Source organism: Trichosurus vulpecula, chromosome 7 (genome assembly GCF_011100635.1).
Source record: "Trichosurus vulpecula isolate mTriVul1 chromosome 7, mTriVul1.pri, whole genome shotgun sequence".
Lineage (NCBI taxonomy): Eukaryota > Metazoa > Chordata > Mammalia > Diprotodontia > Phalangeridae > Trichosurus > Trichosurus vulpecula.
In genome coordinates, this window is record NC_050579.1 from 111,133,394 (window position 1) to 111,157,538 (window position 24,145).

The window sequence follows — 24,145 nt, forward strand, 5'->3', positions numbered from 1 at the left end:
CTTGATTTGAATCTTTTTTCTGCCAGTTACTTCCTGTAGGACCTTTTACGACTCATTTAACTTCTCTGGAGTTGGACAAGATAACCTCTAAGACCCTTTCCAGCTCTAAATACACAATGGAGAGATACAGTTAGACGTGTAGTTGCCGAGGAAATTATTTCCACATTAGAAGATCATCAAGGGGATCGGCTCAGACCCAGAAAATAACCCCATAATATTGTTTTCCCCCTCTTGCTACTTCTTTATGAGAAGAATAAGCAAGGGAGGCTGATGAAGCATTTTAAAATCAAATCATAGAAAACAGAAAAAGCCATGCAGTGGGAAGGGTTCTGCCTGATCTCTGGTGAGGTTCCAGGGGTCAAGGTTTGACTACTTTCCCAGACATGGTCTGTTTTGACTGCTTAGGCTATCAGTGTTCAGACCAAATTAACAAGTATGTGAATATAGCCATTCTCTAACAGAATAATGGTCAAAGGCTATGTTCAAACAGTTCTCAAAAGAGGAACTGCAAAGTATTCACAACTATTTGAATAAATGCCTCAAATCACTAATAACAGGAGAAATCCAAATCAAAACAACCCTGAAGTTTCACTTTATACCCCAAAAATGTCACAAGAAATGACAGGGATGTTTGTTCATATATCTTCATTTGAGTCCTACTTGATCCTTATAATTTTGTTATGGTTGCTTTGGCTTTGCTTACTTCACTCTGCATCAGATCATGTAGATCTTTCCATGTTGCTATGTCTTCATCACACACATAATTTCTTACAGCACACTATTATGTTACATACATGTACCACAATTTTTTTAGCCATCCCTAACTGATGGTCAAGCCAAAAGAGAATATGCACAGTAAGTACAAAAATGAAAATGGAAGCAACTAGACATTAAAAAATCGAAAGAAAACATAACAAAATTATCAGGATCAAGTGGGATTCCCTGACCTACCCTTTCACGGAAATGGGAGGTCCACAGGTGTTACACATTTCACATGTTTTTTAGACATTTCTAATGTATTGATCAGGTGTGTTGATTTTCTCCCTCCTTTTTTCTCTAAAAAAATACTCTTTGTCATATAGAATGATTCTCTGGGGAAGAAATTAAAGCTATCTATAGGCATATGAAAAAATGCTCTGGATCACTACTGATTAGAGAAATGCAAATCAAAACAACTCTTAGATACCACATCTCTCCTGTCAGATTGGCTAAAATAACAAAACAGGAAAATGATAAATGCTGGAAAGGATGTGGGGAAATTGGAACATTGTTACATTGCTGGTGGAGTTGTGAGCTGATCCAGCCATTTTGGAGAGCAATTTGGAACTATGCCCAAAGGGCTATAAAAATGTTCATACCCTTTGACCCAGCAATACCACTTCTAGGGTTGTATCCCAAAGAAATCACACAAGCGGGAAAAGGACCCATATGTACAAGGATATTTATAGCGGCTCTCTTTGTGGTAGCCAAGAATTGGAAATCAAAGCAATGCCCATCAATTGGGAAATGGCTGAACAAGCTGTGGTATATGAAAGTAATGGAATACTATTGTGCCATAAGAAATGGGGATGATACAGACTTCGTAACAACCTGGAAAAGCCTACATGACATAATGCTGAGTGAGCAGAGCAGAGCCAGGAGAACATTGTATACAACCACAGATATATGGATTCCATGAGGACCAACCCTGACATACTTTGCTCTTCTCAGCAACGTAAGGTGCAAGGACAACTCCAGGGGACTCACGATGGAGAATGCTATTGTCATCCAGAGAAAGAACTGTGAAGTTTGAATACAGATTGAGGCGCACTACATGCTCGCCTTTTTTGCTTCTCTTTTGTTTTTGTTTTTGGGTTTTTTTTTTGGTTCTGTCTCTTCTTTCTCATGATTCATTCCATTGGTCATAATTCTTCTCCACAACTTGACTAGTGTATAAATTAATTCGATGCGAAGTTATACATGGTAGTTATATGAGATTCCAGGCCGTCTTGGGGAGGGAGGGGAGAAAATCTGGAACTCAAAATTATGTAGAACCGTGTGTGGTAAACTAAAAATAAATAAATAAATTTAAAAAAAATAAAAATAAAAATAAATAAAAAAAGAATGACTCTCTGGGAGGCAGAGGGATATGTGGGATACTATGCTGATGTAAGAAACAGAACATATTAAGAAGTGTATGGATAGACTATAAAATCCAAAGTTTCCTGAACTTGGTAGCCTTTGGCAGTGACTCCACTCATATTCCAATCCATCTAACCATGCTGCTGCCCTTTACAGCAAGAGAGCACAGTAGTGCTATGTCCATCTTTTTACTTAAATGAAGAGTCCTAGCTTATTTCCATTTCAGGATAATCATAAAAGAGTGACTCTCTAGCCAGGAGAAAAATTACCAGTGACTACATAGATTACATTCCATAAGGTGACATTATGTTACATAATAAACATGGTCTTTCATTAAATTCCATTTGTGATCCCTCGACAAGGCATTTTTATAAACTACTTGGAGACGCCAATAGATGGCATGCCCATCGTGTCATATTGCAGCAGCTAGGCAGCATGGTGGATAGAGCACTGGTCCTGGAGCCAGTAAGACCCAAGTTCACATCCAGCCATGGACATTCAGTAGCTGTATAACCCAGGACAGGTAATTGAATCTCCATCTGCCTTAATTTCCTCAATTTTGAAATGGGGATCATGATAACACCTCCCTCGCAGCTGTGAGGGCCAAATGAGATAACATTTGTTAAGTGCTTACACATAGTAAAAGCTTAATAAATGTTTATTCCTTCCTTTCATCTAATTTACATATGGCACAAAGCTGGGAGGGATTACTAACACACTGGATGGCAAAGTCATGATCCAAGATGATCCTGACAGGCTTGATGTTAAAGCTGCATCTTATAAGATGAAATTCAGTCGAGATAAATGTAAAGTTTTATACTTGGGTTCAAAAAATCAATGTTGCAAGTATAGGATGAGGGAACCATGATAAAAAAGAAGTCCATTTGAAGACATTCTTGAGTTTTTATTAATACTCATATTATTATATTATACTATTTTATATTATATTAATAGCACAGTATGAGTCAGTAGTGTTGTATGGCAGGTAGTCAAATAATCTAATGAGAGTTTAGGCTACATTGAAGAGTGTATATAGCTTCTAGGAATAAGGTAATAGTCCCATTGTATGCTGCCCTCATCAGATGCCATGTGGAGAGATAGGTTCAATTCTGGGAACTGCAATTTAGAAAGAGCATTGATAAGTTGCTTGATAATCTAGAATAAGACCACCAGAATGTTAAAAAGCCTTGAGTGTTTGTCATTTGAGAATCAGTTGAAGCAATTGGGCATATTTAACCTGGAGAATTTTCAGAACATAATAGATGTGGTCAAGTATTTCAAGATCTGTCAAGTTGAGGAGAGATTAATATATATAATATATAATTATATACAATTATATAAAAATCTAAATATATCATTATATAATGATTTATTTATTATTATTTTAATGATTTGCTGCAAGTCACATAGCTAATTGTTGGCAGAGTTGGTACTTGATCACAAGTCTTTAGAAACTAAAACAAGTATTTTTCCTACATTATCATGAAAGACATAGTGGAAAAGCTTGGAAACAAGAGACCAGGGTTTGAATACTAACTCTAACATTTACTTGGTCTGTGACTTTTGATAATTTACTTAATCTCTCTGAGCTTCAGCTTTCTCATCTCTCAAATGGGAACATTTTGCAAGGTTGTTGTGAAGAATGAATAGGATATATATACATATATATATATATGTATATATATATGTAAAGTATTTTCTAAGCTTTCTTAGAGCTATCTACATGAAAATTATTCTATTATTACATCATAGTTTCTGGGACAAGCAAATTAAATGTGTGAATGTCTATATCTAGATAGAGATAGAGATAAATCTGCAGAGCAGTCTTTGTGAAGTATCTTATGTAAATTCCATACTCCAGTACCAGTCTTAGGCCATCTTGTCCTCTCATTTTGTCCTCTAATTTCATCAGTAAGAGTGTCAAATGACTGGCAAAGATTTAATTTTGATTCCATAATAGACAGTTTGCTAGACCATTCATTTTTGTGTTCATTTTCAGGCTTGTCTAGTTTTAATGGGAAGGATAACAACACTCGGACTTCTGTGCAACTAAAGGAAGGTGAAGAGAAGGTACATTTTAATGACAGTGGATATGGCTACCTACTGTGCAAAAAAGTATTGTTGTTAGACATTATGGGGATTTGCTTTCCCGATGTGCACAGCTATTCTATGATATAAAGCATCTGATAGAAATTCTGTCACTTCTTGGAATAAATTCTGTACTGTCAGTCTTTGTTACCCGAGAAGCTGGCAGGCGAGGCACATGTTTCCAGGGATTATTTGCAAAGGAACAGTTCACACTATCTTCTAAAATAAACACAAACAGCTCTTGTGTTTCTGTAAATCAAATGTGACTCCACACACTTTCATAACCTACCAATACCCTGGCATGACACATTGGGAGGGATGTTGTAGCTGAGAACTGTCTCTTTAGTTACTACCCTCAGGGTTGGCACTGTTGGCAATAATCCAAGGTGCTAGCACTGGGGAAATGTATGACACATATTTAGCAAATTTTGTGGGCTTTACAAGACTATTTTCTTTGCCATAGCAACTATCCCTGATAATGTTGCAAAGTTTAGTTGTCTAGAGCCGCTTTTCTCAAACTCAGTTGGCCATAAAAGTCTTTTGTATTCAAAATTATATTTGAGCGGCAGTAAGAAAAAGGGGAGTAGAGAAGGGAGTGGGAGAGAGTCAAACTGAATAAGTAGAAGAAGGACATTAAGTATATATCATTTGGAGAGGTTTGGACTAGTGAGAGTTCAAACGTTGAATTTAGAGAAGCTTAAGAGAAATTCCAGAAAAATTTAAAGGAGAACAATCTCCAGGCCTAGAAACTGGTCCAGATTCTAGTTCTGATTTGAAAGAGGAGCAGAATCAAAGAAAATTAAGGATGTATAAGGATCTAGGAGGATCAAGAAGCTTTAGGGAGTAGAATCTGATGAGGAAGATACAAAAAGAAGGAGACAAGTAAGGAGACAAGAAAAGACAAGTAAGAAAAGGTTGTGTGTAACAATGAGAGAGTAAAGCATATTGATAGAGTGGAGACTGGTAAAAGGCTGAAGAGGAAGTGAGTATGGCTATAAAGTTACCATTAAGTCTAAGGAAAGGAAGTTAAGTGGGAGTGTTTAAGTTAAAAAGGGGGATGAATGGTTATAAAAGTTTGAACCGAGTACTTAAGGTTGAGGTATAAATACCCACAATAGTGTTTTTTTAATCAAGGCTGAAAATTTCAATCAGTCCAGAGAATAGAAGTTGTACAATGACAGCATGGAATATGTGATGTTTGTATTTCTGCCACAGTGAATAACTATTATTTGTGTTCAAAGTATAGGCATCATCTCCTGGAGGATAAGATGAAGGTACTCAAAGAATCCTTCTCCACACTCCAAGTTGTTACAGAGAATGAAGCATCCTCAAAGGACACAGAAATAAAACTTCAGTTGCTATTTGCAGTACAAGATGGCAACAACCTTTGTCAGGATGTTTTGAGAATGGAAGAGTATTTCACAAAGGAGAAAGAAAAGGCAAAGGACAGCTATTCACTTAGAGCTTAAAATAAGTTTGAGGTTTTTCCTGGATGCTCTGAGGAGGAAAAAGGAGTTTGTTCTCTTAGGAATTGTATAGTAGAAGCATAGAGGTAGTCAGGTGAGAGATCATCCTGTAGGGGTCAGAGGGAGAAGAGGAGTCATACTTAGTGATTCTCTGATGGGGATTGGGGTGGGGCAGGGAGAAGTAACTGAGGCAACCATTGGTCAACCTGACAACAGAAATAGGGGTCTATTGTCTTTCCTGGACGTTTATCTAAGGCATAACACAGAGTCTACCAAGATTTATAAAAGCAGGTGATTACCCACTTCAGAAAAACAACAACAACAAATAGAAAAAACTTTCTAACAATTACAATCCACAAGTTAAATTGGGCTGCCTGGAGATGTGGTGGCTTGGTTTTCCCACCTTGGAGATCTTTAAGCAGAGATCGGATGGCTACTTGTTAGACATGTTATAGTAGGGATTCCATTCATATCTAAGTTGCACTCAAGTTAGGGCTCTTAACCTAGAATCCATGAACTTGTTTTAAAAAATATTTCACTACCTGGTTCCTAAGTATCTTACTTTCTGCAAATAAAAACATATTTTAGAAGGAGTCCATAGGATTCTCCAGACTACCAAAAGGCTCCATGGCACAAAAGAAGTTGTGAACTCCTGGACTAAGATAATTGCTAGATTCTTTTCCAACCCCTCAGTTCCATGTGATTTTATGAACTAAAATATGATTTGGGGCTTGGTGAATATGGATAAAGGGTGATCAGGGAGATTTTTTGAGCAAATTAGAGGAAAACAAGACAATTTTCATACTAAAATATTTCTACATGAAATAAAGATTTTTGATGGACACAATTTTAAATTTCTTCCTTTAGAGGAAAAATATTACCAATATGTACTAAGTCTTCAACATTTTGTAAGCATATACTGTATACAAGGCATGTAAGACATAGTGCCCTAGAGAAGTTTATATAAGATAGAAAAGATAAAATACAGTGTGGCATAGAGGCTAGCTAGCTTTGGATCCAGGAAGTTCTACCTCAGATGCAGACTTGTAACCTTGGGCAAGTCACCTAAATATTCAGTGCTCTAGGGAAATAAGTCTCTTAAGTTTTAGAGAAAGTGCTGATAGTTTCCTCATCTGGGAATTCTCTACACCAATAAAATCAAATGTCCAGTCCCTATTCCCGATCCACACAATACAAACATACATACACACAGAGAAGTATCATGGAAGGTGAGAAGTGATGACTGTAAAGGAGAGATGCAGACAAAATGCTCTGGGAAAAAAAATAAGGAAGAACAGTGTAATGGAGCCTCAGGTAAGCCTTTGAGAAAGAGGATTCTAAAGGCAGCAAGAAAGGAGAACATTTCAGATATCAGTGTGACCATTCTGTTTTAGAATCTGAATACAAAGAATGAGAGGAAAGTCAGGCACTGTCTGACAAGGGCCCTAGATTTTAGGTAAAGGCTAGGTGGTATCCTATGGATACCAAAATTCTAGAAGTTGGGGAGGGAGAAAGTAAGCTCAGGAGTGATAAGAGGCTCTCAAGAATGAAATTTTGGAGACAAAGAATTCCACTGAGGAGGGAGAGGAGTGTTTGTCTAAAGAAACCATTGTGGATACATAAAGAACACACCAAGCAACTTAGATTTTTAAAAGATATGAACAGAAGATGGAAGAGAGGGCAAGTCATGGTGAATTAATACAAAAACATGGCATGATCCATAACAATAATATCAGTAATGCTGAAGCTCAGAACAACCTGATACAAGAGAGGAAACTAAGGGTAACAGCATGGTTGAAATAATGATAAACAGTCAAAAGAGAAAAATAGCTCTTATTTTGTCTCTTTTATCTGACAAGGCTAGTATTTGGACTAGAAAAGAAAGAACAAAAAAATGATTCACAAGATCATAGAATCACAGAATCATAAATTTAGAATCAGATGGGTTGCTATTCATTATCATCAGCACAATACCCTCATTTGAAAGTTGAGCAAAGTGAGGTCCAGAGAGTGAGGTCACATGAGTAGCAAGAAGCAGAACAAAGATTCAAACTCAGACCCCACAAGCCTAAATCAGTTGTTCTTTCCCTCTGCACGTTGCTGTCATACTTTCTTCTCTTTCAAAATTCTAATGGATTTGTGATCTCAATGTTGAGTATTACTTATAATAATACAGGCTATAATCTGTCTATGCCTGTCTATCCCTTGGGCCTTTTATCTCTGTGCACTAGCCAATACGTGAGGGCAGGGAAGTAGGGGTCCTTGCTTTCTCTTGATGTTGTGAAGATACCAATGGGGCACATTAGCCGACCTTGGGTATACCTTCGTCTTGTCATGTGACTAACCCATACATTTCACTTCTATTATTTCCTTGATGATATCTTTTACACAGCAGAAAATCATCCCACTCTATCATTGCTAACATGAGGAAGGAATACCAAGAGTTCCAAAATGATTTCGAGCCACCCAACCCAGAAGAGCTAGATGCTAGCATACTAAAAAAGATCCAGTAAATAGTATTGCTGAGCCCTTGTCAGTGATCTTTGAAAGACCTCAGAGGAGAGGAGAGGTCCTACCAGATTGGAGAAGAGCAAATATTGTCCTGATTTCCATAATAGGGACAAAGGGCAAGCTCTCAAGCTTGATTTTGAATCCTGAGCCAGCATGGTAGATAGAGAGCCACTCTTAGAAACACAAAGATGTGGGTTCAAACTGGCATGATCTTAAGCAAGTCATTTTTACCTCTAAGTACTCTAACTCCCTAAAACTATAATGTTTTTGGGAGATACTGACCTGCATTGGTAGAAGGACTTTCCTCATCTGGGAGTTGTCTATACCATTGAAATCACAGATCTTTTCCATATAGCTACTAAGGAAGGGAGTGATAACAGACAGGCAGCATGACTTCATTAAGAACATGTCATACCTGACTAATGTCATTTCATTTTGTCAAGATTATTAAGCTAGTAGAGCAAGGGGATGCTACAGAAATTAGCAGGGAATCTTTCTATTTCAGGAAGAAATGACTTCCTAGGATTCTCTTAGAGACTCACAATACAAACTGTGCTGCCTTTTCCTGGTCCAGAATCTCAGGCCTTTGCTTCAGTAATTCCCCCCATCATAAGAGAAGGACCATGCTAGAGACCTTGGATCTGTAGGTCTTCTGCTGAAGAAATACTTTTTTTTTGATTCCACAAATTTAGTTGCTCTTTATGTTCATTATGTTCAATCAAAAAGTATTTGAATTCAGATTTTTTTAAAGAGAAGTCTTTTAAAATTATTTTTATGAGGTGTATCTTGAGCATATGTAAGCCACACAAAAATGGAATTTAGATTCTTTCAAACCACCTGGGTATTGGATTAATTGAATCAGCATTAATCAGGCCACTGACTTTTATAATAACCTCAAAGCTTTGAGTTGTCCTCAATTTGGCGACCAGGCAATGGATGCTAACCTTCTGTTTGTTTAGTTTTTTTCAAGGGTATTGAAGACAGAGTTCAGTTCATCAGGAATAAACTTGCTCTTCATTTGTCTGTCTCTGACTCTTTGGATTCTTAATCCTTTTTATCTTTCTTTCCCTAAAGAGTTCTTGTTACACATATTGTATTATTAAAAATGTAAAATTTCTCATTTTTTCCATATATTCTACCAAAAATGTAAATTTCATTTTATGTAAGGTGGAGCAGAATGGAAATTTTATTTAATCAAGCATATATTATCCTCATTTTAATTTTGATTGCATGGCTTAATCTGGCACGCATTTATTATAATAATACAAAAATTCTTGAAATATGTTCTTTGCTTCTGAGAAAGAAATTCCCTAATTATGTAACAAATAACTAGAAATTTCATTTTCTGAATTTATGTTAATTCCAGGGAACTTCTGTTTCCTTAAAGTCAAAAGGATCTTTTAACTATTTCACAATTTAAAAAATATTGTTCATAAAAATCAGATGATAGCAGTCATATGATCATAGATTCAGAGCTAGAGGGAATTTTTGAGATTATCTGGTCCAGGATTCTTAACCTGGGGTCTACAGATGCTCCAAATAGTCCATGGATAGATTTTAGGGGGGTAATCCAATAAATTTGCATGGGAAAAATTGTATCTTTATTTTCTCTAACCTCTACGTGAAATTTGGGCCATCTTTCAATTATTTAAAAACATTCTTCTGGGAAGCATTTAAGCAATGCTGAGGTCAGGCTGTAGCACTCAATAGCACTGGTTAGTGGTTGTTGATGTTTCTGTGAGGGTAGAAAACTGGGCCAGTGGTTAGCAAAACTAAGCATATCCTGTTGCTTTGATTACTGACATGACACCTAACATTTCATAGGGTAATAAAACACTCCCTTTGGGGTAGCTCATTTTTGCAGGTCAATAGTGAAAGATTTGTCAGCTAATCAGAGGGACTGTGATGACTGCCTCATCACAGGTAATATTTAAAGGTCAAGGCTCATCCACGTACACCACTTACCAGTCTCCCTTCTAATCAAGCTTCTTTGTCATAACCTCCAAGCTGTCTTTCTAATGTTCTCTAATTAACTCCAATGGAGAATTCCATCTGCCTACAGTTCTCGATACAGTAGCCATAATTTCTTTTCATTCATTCATTCAACAAACATTTATGAGGCTCCTATATAGTGTGTGAAACATTGTGTTAGGCAGGTCTGAAAATGTTAAAGTAAATAAGCTGGGAACCCTGTTCTCAAGGAGATAGATTCATAGTAGAGGAGGTGACAACTACACAAATAAACTATACTACAAATTAGAGCATGAAAAATACATCAGAAGAGTACAAAAATTAGATGGAGCCGCCCCTTCTACCCTGCCCAGGACTATCAAGGAAAAGTCTCATGTCAGTAATAGAATTTGAGGTGAAGCTTAAAGGATAGGTAGGCTATTAATAGGCAGAAGTGGGGAGAGAACAATCCAGCTATAGGCAATGGCCTGAACAAAGGAGCAGAGAGGGAAATCAAACAATCTCTTTAGGTGACAGTCCAGTTTGAGAAGTGTGTGGCATTAAATGAGAGGAAATATTATGAGATGAGGCTGGAGAGGTTGGTTAGATCCAGATTGTTGGAGTCTTTTGTGGGGCATAGGAAGGTAACTTTTGCTATCTTTAAAATCAAGTGTGAAAAACTACCAGTGACTCTTCAGAACAAAATATAACTGCAAAGTAAATATGTGTTATTTGTTTTCTAAAATGCAATGGTGACAAGAATTTAGATAATTACTGTAGCTTCATCTACTAGATTAACTTGATTACCACAATCAGAATGATTGACATAGTTCCATAATGAGATGAGCATCTAATTGGAATTTGATTATTGTTGAGGGTAACAAATACATTTAAGAATTCTTTTTTTAAAGGAACCTGATATGATAATAGAAAACCATTAGTTTAGAGATAATACAATAAAAATGGCAAAGTAAATTAAGGTTCATATTTACTATATGGGAATATAGTGATGGTGCTGTTATTATGAGAGGCTGAAGAGGCCAAGTTACTTTACGTGGGTTGGGTCATTAAATCGAAACATTCTCTGTCTCCTTTTGGTGTGACTTCCTCTCTAATTACTCTCTGGGCTCTACCCTTAAGGGGAAAAAAGTTTTCCTTTTAAAATGGGATAGAAAAGACATTGGCAAGGAAATGCCTCAATTGTTGTTCATTCCTTTCTGTCCTGTCCAACTCTTTGTGACCTCATCTGGGGTTTTCTTGGCAAAGACACGGGAGTAGTTTGCCATTTTCTTCTCCAGCTCATTTTATAGATGAGAAAACTAAAACAAACAGGGTTAAGTGACTTGTCTTGGGTCACACAGATTGTAAATGTCTGAGGCTAGATTTGAACTCAGGTCTTCCTGATTCTAGCTAAGCCCAAAGACCATTGCACTACCTAGTTTCCTTAGTAGCTCACTCATAATCCTTGCCCTGCAGAACCTGCTGACTCCCTTGCCTAGGATGATCCATATTTTCATCCTTCTCTCAGAAGTTATACAAATATGAATCAATAGCTCTCTTTTGTTTGCTCCAAGCCCCTATGTCAGAGAATTCCCTAGCAATTAAATCTACCCCTCGGTTGCTTGGGGTGCTAAATCACTTAATGCTTCTCTCTCTGCCACATTTCACGGAGAAATAATTCAATGGCTGGCCATTTTATCTTAGGGGAGATATTTAAAGCAGGAGCAAAACAGAAAACAAATAAACTCATAAGAAAAATTGAGCAAAACCCTCTGGGAAGAAATGAGAAGGAAGAAAAAGAAGCAGAAACTGTTGTCGTTCAGTCGTGTCCAATTCTTTGAGACCCCATTTGGGGTTTTCTTTGCAAAGATATTGGAATGGTTTGCCATTTCCTTCTCTAGTTCATTTGATAGATGAGGAAACTGAGGCAAACAGGCTTAAGTGACTTGCCTAGAGTAACACAGCTAGTAAGTGTCTGAAGCCAGATTCGAACTCACAAAGATGAATTTTCCTGACACCAGGCCTGGCATTCTATCCACTGTGCCACCTTGCTGTTCCTCTGCTCCATGTACATTCTACATTTCCAGATCACACAGTTATTTGTCTTTCTGTCCCAAGATTTGTTCCTCATCACTTCTAGGTCTGCCCTCTACTCATGTTGTAGAAATGTCCCCATAAAAATTCTCACGTGTCTGTTCCTCTGTCCTCCTTTCTTCTATGATATTTGTTCTTGATTCTCCTCTGCCTTCTTCCTTTAGCATCTGAGGGTGGACTTGTTAGTCACTCTCTAGCCCCAGTTCATTAGAGTGTTAGAGTCATTCCTAATATGGTTAAGTAGAAGAGGTACTGTGTTCTTGTCCATTCTCAGATATTGTCTCCAGTGTCCTATTACAACTATTAGTAAAATCCCAATCTCTTAACAGGAAAAAGATGGGAGTGCAAAATGTCTAAGCAGGCAAAACTAAAGAGAGCTTTTCAGTCCACAAGCTCATTCAACCAGGGACTTCTTTAAGGGGTTGGTGAATGAAGGAGAGGATGATTACAGTATTTGAGGTATGAACAGGAATAAAACCATCAGCTCATTTCAATCAAATTCTAATCAAGACCTCTTCTTCATGTAGGTAAAAGTGACCATGGACAAGTGATTCAGATCTTATTTTAAAAATCAATTAACTTTGATTCAGTAATACCGCTTCTAGGTCTATATCCCAAAGACAACAAAAATAAGGGAAAATGATGTACTTGTACAAAAATATTTGTAGTAGCTCTTTTTGTGGTGTCTAATAATTGGAAATCAAAGAGATGCCCATCAGTTCAGGAATGACTAAATAAGTTGTGGTATATGATTGTGATGGAATGGTTTTGTGCTATAGAAATGACAAGCAACATGATTTTGGAAAAACATGGAAAGACTTACATGAACTAAGGCAAAGTGAAGTGAACAGAACCAGGAAAATGTTGTACATTGTAACAGCATTGTAGAATAATTTGTTCTTGTTGGTCTTTCCACGTTTTGCAGGATAAAATTATTTTCAAGGCAAACCAAGGAGTTATTAGCTATTCTACTTTTCCCACCATGTTCCAGCAAATATTTGGATAATTAAAATCTCTCTTCGCTCCAATTTATCCTATATAAATCTTGTTTGTACATAATTTCTTTCACATTGCCTCCTGCTTTAGAATGTAAGCTTTAAGGATAAATACTATTTTTGCCTACCTTTGTATCCCTGATACTAAGCACAGTGCCTAGCACATGTTAAGCACTTAATAAGTGCTTGTTGACTTGTCTTACTATAGCATGTCTCTGTGCCAGGCTCATTATTTCTTTTTTGAACACATATTTCCTGTTTTTTCGAGATGGTCTGTAGTATACTCCAATGACAAAACTTCATTTGTTTCTTCTTCCGTTGATCTTCACCCATATTCTATCATCTTCACTCCCCCAACTTGTTGGACCCCTGGTTCCCATATTTTCCTACATGAATACACATTATTCATATCAGCATTACCAATCCTCTTGGTTATCTATCCTATATCTTTTTTTAAATAATATATAGCTAGCTGTCCAGAGCCACAGGCCAGCTATGAGTTTTATGCCACCGAATCTCATTAATGCCAAAGAGAACATATTTATTTGTCTTGTTTCTAGTTTCTCACTTCCTGTGCTTGTGTCCTAAACTTTGGGCATTTGTATATAGACATTTGAGATCATTGGTTTTATAGTTGTCTCCTTTTTCAGGTTTGTCTCTATGAATTTTTGAATGTCTCAATTGCTATGCTTCTTCCTTCACTGCAACTTCTTTGGTACCTAGTTTTATGGATGTACATAGGCAATTAAGTTTAAAGTCCTTTTGACTAGGTTTGTAAGACTTCTGACAAAAATATTCTTATCATCTCTTATTAGATGGCTCTCCATCCCTGGCCAGGAGTCTATCTATCATCACTAAATTTGAAGTTATGTTTCAGAAATCTGAATTCCATTTTCAGAATCTATTTTCTTAGCCATCTGTTCACTTTCCAAATAGATTTTTTCCTCTTTATCCTTTGCTTTCAATAAGCAACAGTGATAAAAATATTGACTGTGCCCCTATAGTCTTCAGTTTCTTGTCTAAAACTTTGTAATCTTAATTTTTAAAATTTTTCTTCAGAAAGTTTTATGTTTTCCATGTCGTCATAAATTGATAATAATCATATGTGTTGATAACTCTTGGGAAGTTTTCTGTTCTGTCTTGGAAAAATGCCTCAGAAAGACAACAGAGCTCTCTATTGTTTTCAGGTCAATAATTATTTTCATATATTTTGGCAATATTTTACTAAGTGAGACAGTGTCTTCCAAAAGTTCCACTACATTATTAGTCTGTTAAATGTGAGTCTGTTTAATAGAATTGTTCATCTTTTGTTATGAATCTATAGCATTTTTATTATGTGGGGGCAGGGAGGAAGGAGTAGATAAGAATGAAGATGGTGAGGAATAAAACAGGGAAGAGGAGGAAGAGAAGAAATAGAAGAAAAAGAGCAGAGACAGTTGAGAATTTCATAATATTAAGCTTAATTTTTCCTCTTGCTTTTTTTGCTTTGTAGGAAGGCTAATGTGAAAATGTGTTTTGCGTAACTTCGAATATATAATTGATTATTGTGCTTGCCTTCTTAATGGGTGGGGTAGGGACAGTAGGAAGAAAGAGAATTGAGAACTCAAAATTCTAAAAAATAAATGATAAAATAAAGCATTATTATTTTTTAAGTAAAAAGGTCAAATGATGAGTATAGTCAGCCAATCAACCAGCATTCTTAAAGTGCTTCCTATGTGTCTGTTACTGTGCTAAGTGCTGGGGACACACACAAAAAAGCAAAAAAACTCTCTGGTCTCAACAAGGAAGTCGCAGAATAATGAGAGAAACCATATAATTACAACTATGTAATAGAGGGTATATGCAAAGCAAATTGGAGTTAATATTAGAGGGAAGCTATTAGCATTAAGGGGGACTGAGAAAGACATCTTGCAGAAGGTGAGGTTTTAGATGAAGAATCCAGGGAATCCAGGAGACAGAAGTGATAGAAATATATCTATATGCTCATGGAATCATGTATAGTGTGATATAAGTGGGAGGCAACAGAGTTTGGTAAAAATTATTTTTATCTGAATTCTTTCTTTTTTCAAGATTTTAATGTTAACATTTTGTTGTAATGAACTAAACAAATATCAACTCCCATGAAGTCTGAATTCTGTCATTGGAAGCAAATGCTTTTTCATTAATGTCCTGTGTGACATTTTATAAATCACCTTACTACCTGAAGCCTCAGTTTCCTCACTTATGAAATGGGCATATTAATAACTATCTCATGGTGATATTTTGAGAATTAGTTGATATAGCATGTAATATGCTTTGAGCTCCCTGAAGGAAAGGAATGTACAAAAAGGCAAGCTATTATCATCACCGCCAGACAATCAATAGTCTCCTGGAGGAGTTTCGAAATCACAGCAAAGGTTTGTAGCCCTACAGTATTCAGGAAGCTATAATGAAGTTCAAGAGCCAGAGATTTAGTTTGGGAGATGTCAGTCAGTGAAAAGGAGTTCTTAACCAATCTTCAAACTATGCGTATTTAGAAGCAAATAGTGCCTTTTATAGTAATACAATTGGAGAATTGTTTATTTTCTGCAATGGAGACATATATAAGCATTATTTTTCATTAGATGCCTTTGGAAGAATTTCAAAATTATAGAGTGTTTAAAATACAAAAGTTTCAGCAAAAACATTTGGAAACACAAGGCCTGCCCTCATATCACCAATACCATGGATAGGCTCTAGGAGTACAAGAAAATGAAGTCAACACAAGAGTCTCAAACCAAGGGCAATCAATGAATGAGAAAACCTGGAAAGTAGAGTCAGAACAACAGGACCTGCAGCATCTCATGACAGTTTCCTTCTATAGCAACATTTTATTACTAATCAGACAAAGGAAAGTAGAAAGAAAAAGTGAAAGGGACACCAGAAGACTTGGGTTCTAGTCCTAATTCTAGAGTATATAGGTTTTTATGACATTACTCTGTTTTAACTTTTTAATATCAGGTACACATGATAAAGATGCCTGCAGGCTGGCAAGCTGGAGCTGTGGAGTCAGCAGGCAGGTTTTAGTGAGAGATTTGTTCAGATTGGCAACTACTGAGACTGAGCAAAATCCCTGACTGGGCTAAAATGAAGAGCTTAGCCACAGATGGGGACTCTCAACAGGATCAATTGGAGCAGCAGGCTGAGAGGTGGTCATGGATAACGACCAAGTTAGGTGAATGAACAAGACAGGTTGTGGTTCATTGACAAGCTGAAGCCAGGACCAGAGAATCAAATGAGGCAGAAACTGGACCCAAGATCTGAGAAAGTACCAGGGAGAGCTCACAGTTCTTGATGGATTAATAGGAGTTCATGTCAATTTCAGTCTTTTTTTTTCTGGGTTTTTATTAAGCCCTGCCTTTGAGGTGGTCTTAAAGAATGTAAAAGTTCTCTGGGTTCCCTGGAATCACTTAATAAGATTCTTTCTGGGAGCCAGCACCACGTAATGAATATAGAGCTGAACATGGAATCAGGAAAACCTGAATTCAGATCTTCCCTCTGGCACTTAGCACCTACAAAGCCAAGGGTCATTGCTTAAGTTCTCTGAGTCATTGTTTGCTTATTGGTAACATGCTAATGATAATAACTATAGTCACTACCTAACAGGGTCATTGTGAGATAAGAGGTAATGTATATACTTTTGAAACTTTAAGAGCTATATAGATGTCAGTTATTATTTATCCCTTTAGGTACAGGTCTAGGGCCCTGAAAGCTAGGCTTCTGACTGGCATCCTGACATATTTAACTTTTCTGGGCCTCAGTTTCTCCTATTATATAAATGCTAAAAAGATTTTTGTTTTCCTGGGGAACTTATTAGGGGAAAATAACATGCGATATGTTTGCAGGTCTTTAGAACGAAGATTCCATATCAACCTGAGCTATTGTTCACTTAGTTTTTTGAGAACCAGGATGGGGACAGAGAAAACCCCAAGTTTTCATCTAAATCATTCCTTTCAACCTTCTTTTCCACTTAAACTTTTTTAAAAAAATTTTTTAGAAGAACTGAAAACAAGTATCTCAGTAGACTGATTTTCATTTCATTTTCCTCTTCCTTCTCAATCTGCAGTGAATTGGCTTAAGGACGTTTGAGTAGGAAGATGGAAAAAGAAAAGAAAGGGGAATGGATAATATGACCCTGAAGAAATCAGAGTTGATTATATGATTACACAATTTTAATAATTTCCTTTAAAGCAGGGGAGAAAGACAGTGTAGGAGACTGTGAGGAAAAATCAGAGAGGCCCCAATTACTGAGGAAATTCAAGGACACGGAAACAAGATTTGCTTGATCTGAGCAGGAAAATGTGGCCAATGACAGAGCAGTGGACATAGGGTGTGAGCAATGTAAATCTAGCATTATGATTAGGAAAACTGAATTCACTAACTGTTTGACCATGGACAAATCACTTAACCTCTTTGAGTCTCAGTTTCCCCATATGTGAAATGGAAATGCTAATAACCATAATATCTATTTCACTAGATTGCTGTGAGACTCAAGTGAAATAATGAAATGAACAAATTTACAAATACCTTTGAAAACTTCAAAGCATTATACAATTGTCAGTTATTATTGTCATATGCAATTGTCAGTTATCTCATTATCGTCTTATTCAATTGTTCCGATAGAAATAATTCTCAGATAGGATGCTACCATGTTATTATTCTTTGTTCTACTCCAGACTGTTGCACAGCTGTGTAAAATTACTGCTTTTTGTAGTTGAATAAAAGTCTTAGAATATAATAACCTAAGTTTCTATAGGTTTATTGAAAGCAGACATGGTACAATTCTAGTAGTAGATATGATTATGGGGACAACATGCTCCTTGTTCTGCTCCCACATGATTTTGATTTCTTCTGCTAGGTTTCAATAATTTGAAAACTTTTCATCCCATGTAGGTTGGAGATTATAAGTATTTAATAGAGCAACATATATTTAAAATCTTGTGCTTAAATTTTTAGGATCAACATTGTATCCAGATAATTGTGGGCAACAATTGACTCAGTACTGATGCTTTGCTTCCAACTTAGGCTTTTGATTGAGTGGTCAAATATGTTTTAAGGCCAATGTTTATAATATAGGGATTTGTCATCTGTACATTGTAAAATATAGTGAACTACTAATGTAAATTTTAACCATTAGGTCATGTCATGCTAGGTGCTACATTTTTGTAGCCTTTGGGGATGTTTTGCACAGTTTCTACCACTTCCATTAATGACTAAGTCCAGACTCCATGAGAATAACCATTTTGCAGTTTCTGAGATTAGTGATCTAAGTTGTCATTACAAACTCGTTCTTTTTCTTTTAAATTTTATTTATTTTATTCTGAACTTAGGAAATAAAACACGCATATCCATAACATAGTAGAATAGTGGAAAAAAGATTGTATATGAAATGGAAAACCTGTTATGTACAACTTGCTATTCCTTTTAAATATATAACAGAGTTATCATTTAACTTGATTTTTTCCTTTTTTCCTACTCTCCCACCCTAGAGATGGCTACCATCAGACACAAATGTGTGTGTGTGTATGTGTGTGTGTGTATATACATACATATGTAAAAACCATATATGTGTGTATATATATATACATGTGTATGTAAAAACCATTCTATATATACTTCTATTTATCAGTTCTTTCTCTGGATGCAGATAGCCTCTTCCTTCATTGGTCCTTTGTAGTTAATTTGGCTATTTATAATAGTCAAAGTGACTGAGTCACTCAAAGTTGTTCTTAAAGCAACATTGTTGTTACTCTGTACAGCTTCTCTTGGTTCTGCTGATTTTACTCTTCATTATTTCATGGAAGTCTATCTAAGTTTTTCTAAGATCATCGAGCTCATCATTTCTCATGGCACAGTAGTATTCTATCACAATCATATACCATAACTTGTTTAGTCATTCCCCAATCGACGGGCATCCCTGCAATTTTCAGTTCTTTGAAACCACGAAGAGAGATGCTATAAATATTTTAGAACATATAGGTGGCAGTGTAGCAACAATTCAGCTAGCAGCTGTTGTGGGGGTGAAAGTCCAACACAAGCCCAACAACAAGAACACTGCCAGCACAGGTTCTTTTGATCTGCTTTACTAAGTAAAGTAATGTGAAGGGGTTAACAATCTTAATCCAACGCACAAATATCATTCACTTAGTTCAGGAGGAAAAGCCAGCACCCTGAACTTCAGGGCAAATACAAACAAGTTACAAACATACACAACATAAACAGACCAGATCACAATTCATAGTTACCAACAAACCATCAACATCTGGGTTGACAAGCTGGGGAGCTCTTGACAACAGCTGGCCCAAAGTCACGCGCTACTCATCCTGTGGCTCAGAGCCCCAAGCAAACAGCTCTGTTCTCTCTTTTTATACAGTCTTTAGATGTCATCAAACATCATCTTAGGGGCCTACTATTGGCTCTTGTCTTAGCAACTCCCCTTAGGGCCCTGGGGGCTTCATGCCCACATAGGCTTAGCACCTAGTAAATAGGGGTTTGTGCGTGGAGCTTTGCACATAGTAAGGCTCCATCAAAGACACTTAATTAATTTAGAATTCTAAAACAGTAAAAAATAGTCCCACCTCAATTACCAATACAGGCAGAGCCAATATAATAAAAATGATAGTTTTGCTTAAACTAATTCATATATTCAATGCTATCCAAATTAAATTACCAAAAATTATTTTACTGAATTGGAAAAAAAATAACCAAATTCATTTGGAAGAACAAAAAGTCAAGACTATCAAAGGAACTACTGAAAAAATGTAAAGGAAGAAGTTTTAGCAGCATAAATCTTAAACTATATTTTAGCAGCATTAATCTTAAACTATATAATAAGACTATAATTAATAAAACTCTTCTTTTTCAATATATGAATTTGCATGACAACCATTGGCCTGATGTTTCTTCGTTGACATATTGTAGGCTAAGTTCACGGACAGCTTTTATTCTATTCTTACAACTTAACTGTTTTGTAGACTCCATATGGAGGTAAACTACTTTTAGTTACATTTGACAAATCCAATGGCATGCACCTGTTGTCAGCCTGCAGTATTGTTCAGTGAAACAGTGAAATACTGACTACCTGTTTCAACAGTTTGTTTTACCAGTTTACATCATGTGCTCTAAGACTGTGTATCAATCTTCTTCCTCTTTTTTGGTGAGGAAGTATTCCTCTTTTTCTTAGGGTAATGGGCCCTATGTTTCATTAATGTTGTACACATTTTTGAAGGGATATTTAAAATTTATGGTTCTGAGCATGTCCACTGAAACCGTAATCATTCAGGTGTCAATTGCTAATCTGAGTTTTGATTTCAGGATGCCAGTAAGTCACTTAACATATAAAGCTACAGTTTTCCTCTTAATAGAGGCAGGTAGGTGGCACAGTGGATAGAGTAACAGCCCTAGAGTCAGGAAGACTCATCTTCCTGAGTTCAAATCTGGCCTCAAACACTTACTAGCTGTGTGACCGTGGGCAAGTCACTTAACCCTGTTTGTCTCAGTTTCCTCATCTATAAAATGAACTGGAGAAGGAATGGCAAACCACTCCAGTATCTTTGCCAAGAAAACTCCAAATGGGGTCACACAGCATCAGACATGACTGAACAACAACAACATATGTATTGCCTTTGTCCCTTGGTTCAATTTGAGTCTTCTGTAATTTCTAGTGAGAATCACCTGAATTCACAACTGGCTAAATGCTCTTATCCAAAAAGTAAAAACCTCTCCATTTATAGAAACAAATCTTCATGACTTAGCCATTTACTTGTGTCTATTTTGACATATTTGTTGGTTGAGTTCATGTGGGTGCCTTTTGAGTACGCTCTTAGATCTCAGTAATTTTACACATTATAGCTGAAAACAAGTTACTTTGAGTGCACATTTGGCAAATTCAGTGAGACTTACCTGTTTAAGAGCCTTCACTGTTGTTTAGAAAAGTGAGGTCTGTTTGTTGCAAAATTATGTCTGTAAATTTTTACTTGTTTATTGTGTTCTCTGAGAATATCTATCAAACTTCTTCCTCCTATCATAATCATCATTATCATCATCATCATCACAGTTACTCTTTTACTTTTTGAAATGGGGAGAAAGAAGTAAGGCCAGAGTATAAATTCCAACTGGGATGACTTTATGGACAAAGTCAGCTTGAGGCAAAGTTGTGATGTAGGTCAGGTTTATCTTTAGTGCCTTCCTCACTCTTCTTTTTTTGGTGCTGGCCTCCCATCATCTTGGCCTGTTTCTTTTACTACACCTTTTTGTGTCTCATTCCATAGGACCTTATTCTTAGATGAATTTGAGTTTTGTTTGAGAATTGATTTTGAACTAGGAATCATAGAGAAAATAAATATAGAGAGGGGATAGCCAACCAAGATAGGTAAGGAAAAAAGTAATAAAGTACCTAGTTACTTTATAAGACCATTTTTCAGGGGTCAGATGAATTATATCATACATCTCAAGGAAACCTAAAGGTATGATATCAGAACCACTTCTGGTAATATTAGAAAAATCATGGAGAATAAGAGAAGTATAAGAGATTAAAAAGGAGAAAATGATGGTCTATTTTCAAAGTATAGAAGAATGAACTCTGGAAATGACAAACTTGTAATTTCGACATGTAACCCTGGCACAATTTTCAAACACATTATTAATCTGGTGATCTGTATGTATTATAAAATAATGTAGTAATCATTAGATTGATACAAACCAACATAACAAATAACATAACAAATAACATACTTTTCTTTTTATACTGTAACTTGGTTGATATAGCAGGAGAATGCCATTGACAAAGTTGATCTTGATATCAGCAAAGCATTTGGTAAGGTATCCTTGTGGATAAAAAGGTGAAATGTGGGCTTAATGATATGCCTGTTAAATTAATTCATAAACACTCTTATCTAACGCTGGTCAAACAATCTAATGCAAAAAGTATTGATAAGTGGCTCTGCATCAACCACAAAGATCTTTAGTGGAATCCCACAGGACTCTGTCTAAGATCTTGTTTTGTTCATTATTTTTATCAGTGATTTGGCTAATGATGTAGAAAGGATGTTTATCACATTTTTAGAGGACAAAATCAGGGAGAAAGATATTATGATGGATTGCATAATAAAGATTTACCGATATGAAGAAGTCAACAAGATGAAGTCAGACAGTTTTATAGATTTGTTTAGATTCAAATGAATATAAAGATGAAATTTTGGTCCAAGAAATAATTTGCAAAAGTATCATATGGAGAAGCTTTAGTTTGGTTGGAGTTCATGTGAAAAAGGGCTAAGTACTTTAATTGAGCACGTTTACTAATAGGATGCAGTTGCTCAATCAAACCCAATCTTAGATTTATTAACAAAAGTATAGTGTCTAAACACTGGGAAATAATATTGGAACTCTATTCTGCCATGGTGTTTTTTAACTATGTATGTAATATTGTGTTCAGTTCTGGACACCATACTTGGGGAGAGGCATTAACATACTACCATGCATCCAGAGAAAGAATATCAAGCTGATAAAGAACGTTTAAGATATTTTACAGGTATTCCAAAAGTCTTAGTGCAATCTGAAGCTTTAATGGCTTATAACTGTACTAAAACTCTTGGGACAGCTTTTAAATATAGTTTGGAGAGGAGAAATCTGAGATAAGGCATAGTAAATATCTTTAAACGTCTGAAAGATTATAATAGAGGAGACAGAGGTTTTTACTGGATGGTTGGACAAAGATCTTATCCAACTCAAAGATTCTATGGTTATTTAAGTCCCAATTAGAGCTTATGGTATTACTCCTTTTGTGTTTGCCTTTATTTAACAGGGGACTCTAGAAGACCTGAAGGAATTGATCTCTCATGCTGGAATGTGAGAAACTGACCAGTGAAATAGATATTTTTGGTAAGGGAAAACTTCCTGAAGCTCATCTAATTATATTGCATACAGTTAATTCTGCCATTTGACAAAAAGATCTATTCAAAAGTGTTATGGGCTGCCCCAGGAAGCAATGATATTATTCCCTTGCTCAGTAAGCTTCTGTGTCTCCTATTACTTATTGTACCAAATAAAAACTTTTCTGTTTTAATTTAAAGCCCTTCACAGCCTGTATCCAATCTAACTTTGCAGACTTGTTGTACCTTACTCCTCTGACCTCTTTGTTATCCTTTACATATGCCATGGCCATCTGTGTAGCAAGAATAATCTTGTGCATTGTATGTAATCTCCTAGTAAGTACTTGGACTCTTTGACTGACTCAGATGACATGTTTAAAATATAAATAATAATACTAGTTATGCCCTCCCTATAGGGTTGTTGTGTCAATGACAAAAGTGCTATGGATACCATATAGCATTTATAAAATTGCAAGCTATCATTTTCTCATTCATCTCTTCTCGTTTGATGGAGTTTGGACAGAAATGGTCCTGGGATGAGTTGCTGCTCCACTTCTACTCTTTTAGGCTGAATGTTCTGTGGACTCTTACACAGGAGGATAAAAAGATTGCTATTTATAAGTGAATAAAATTAGAATGCAAACTAATCTTCAGTAAGTTCACTAAAAGGACCTTTAGGACAACCCCAGAGCAGATAATTTTTTACTCCATAATAATTTGGAGATTAAGTATTTTGTACGGCAACATATATTAAAAATCGTGTTCTTAAATGTTTGTGGATTGATGATATGTCTGGACAATTATTACTATGTTCTTACGTTTTGATAGAGTTCAGGTCAAAACATTACTATCCAAATATTATTCCTTTATATTCAATATTCCATGACCTATTGCACAGGAGGAGAAAATCATTGCATTTTATCATAATCATATTGAATCATACTGTTATTAGTCCAGATCTGTGACTTCATTAGGACAGGAATACCTAGTGTGGGAACTCCACCTATGATATAGATTGTAAACTTCTCTGTAA

The 24,145-nt window shown here is 36.1% G+C and overlaps 1 protein-coding gene across 2 annotated transcripts in view; it reads right to left on the bottom strand.

Moving 5' to 3' along the window:
- The window catches only part of GRM1 (glutamate metabotropic receptor 1), a 434,859-nt gene that overhangs the window by 77,416 nt on the left and 333,298 nt on the right, over positions 1–24,145 (bottom strand). The gene's annotated exons all lie outside the window — the stretch shown is intronic.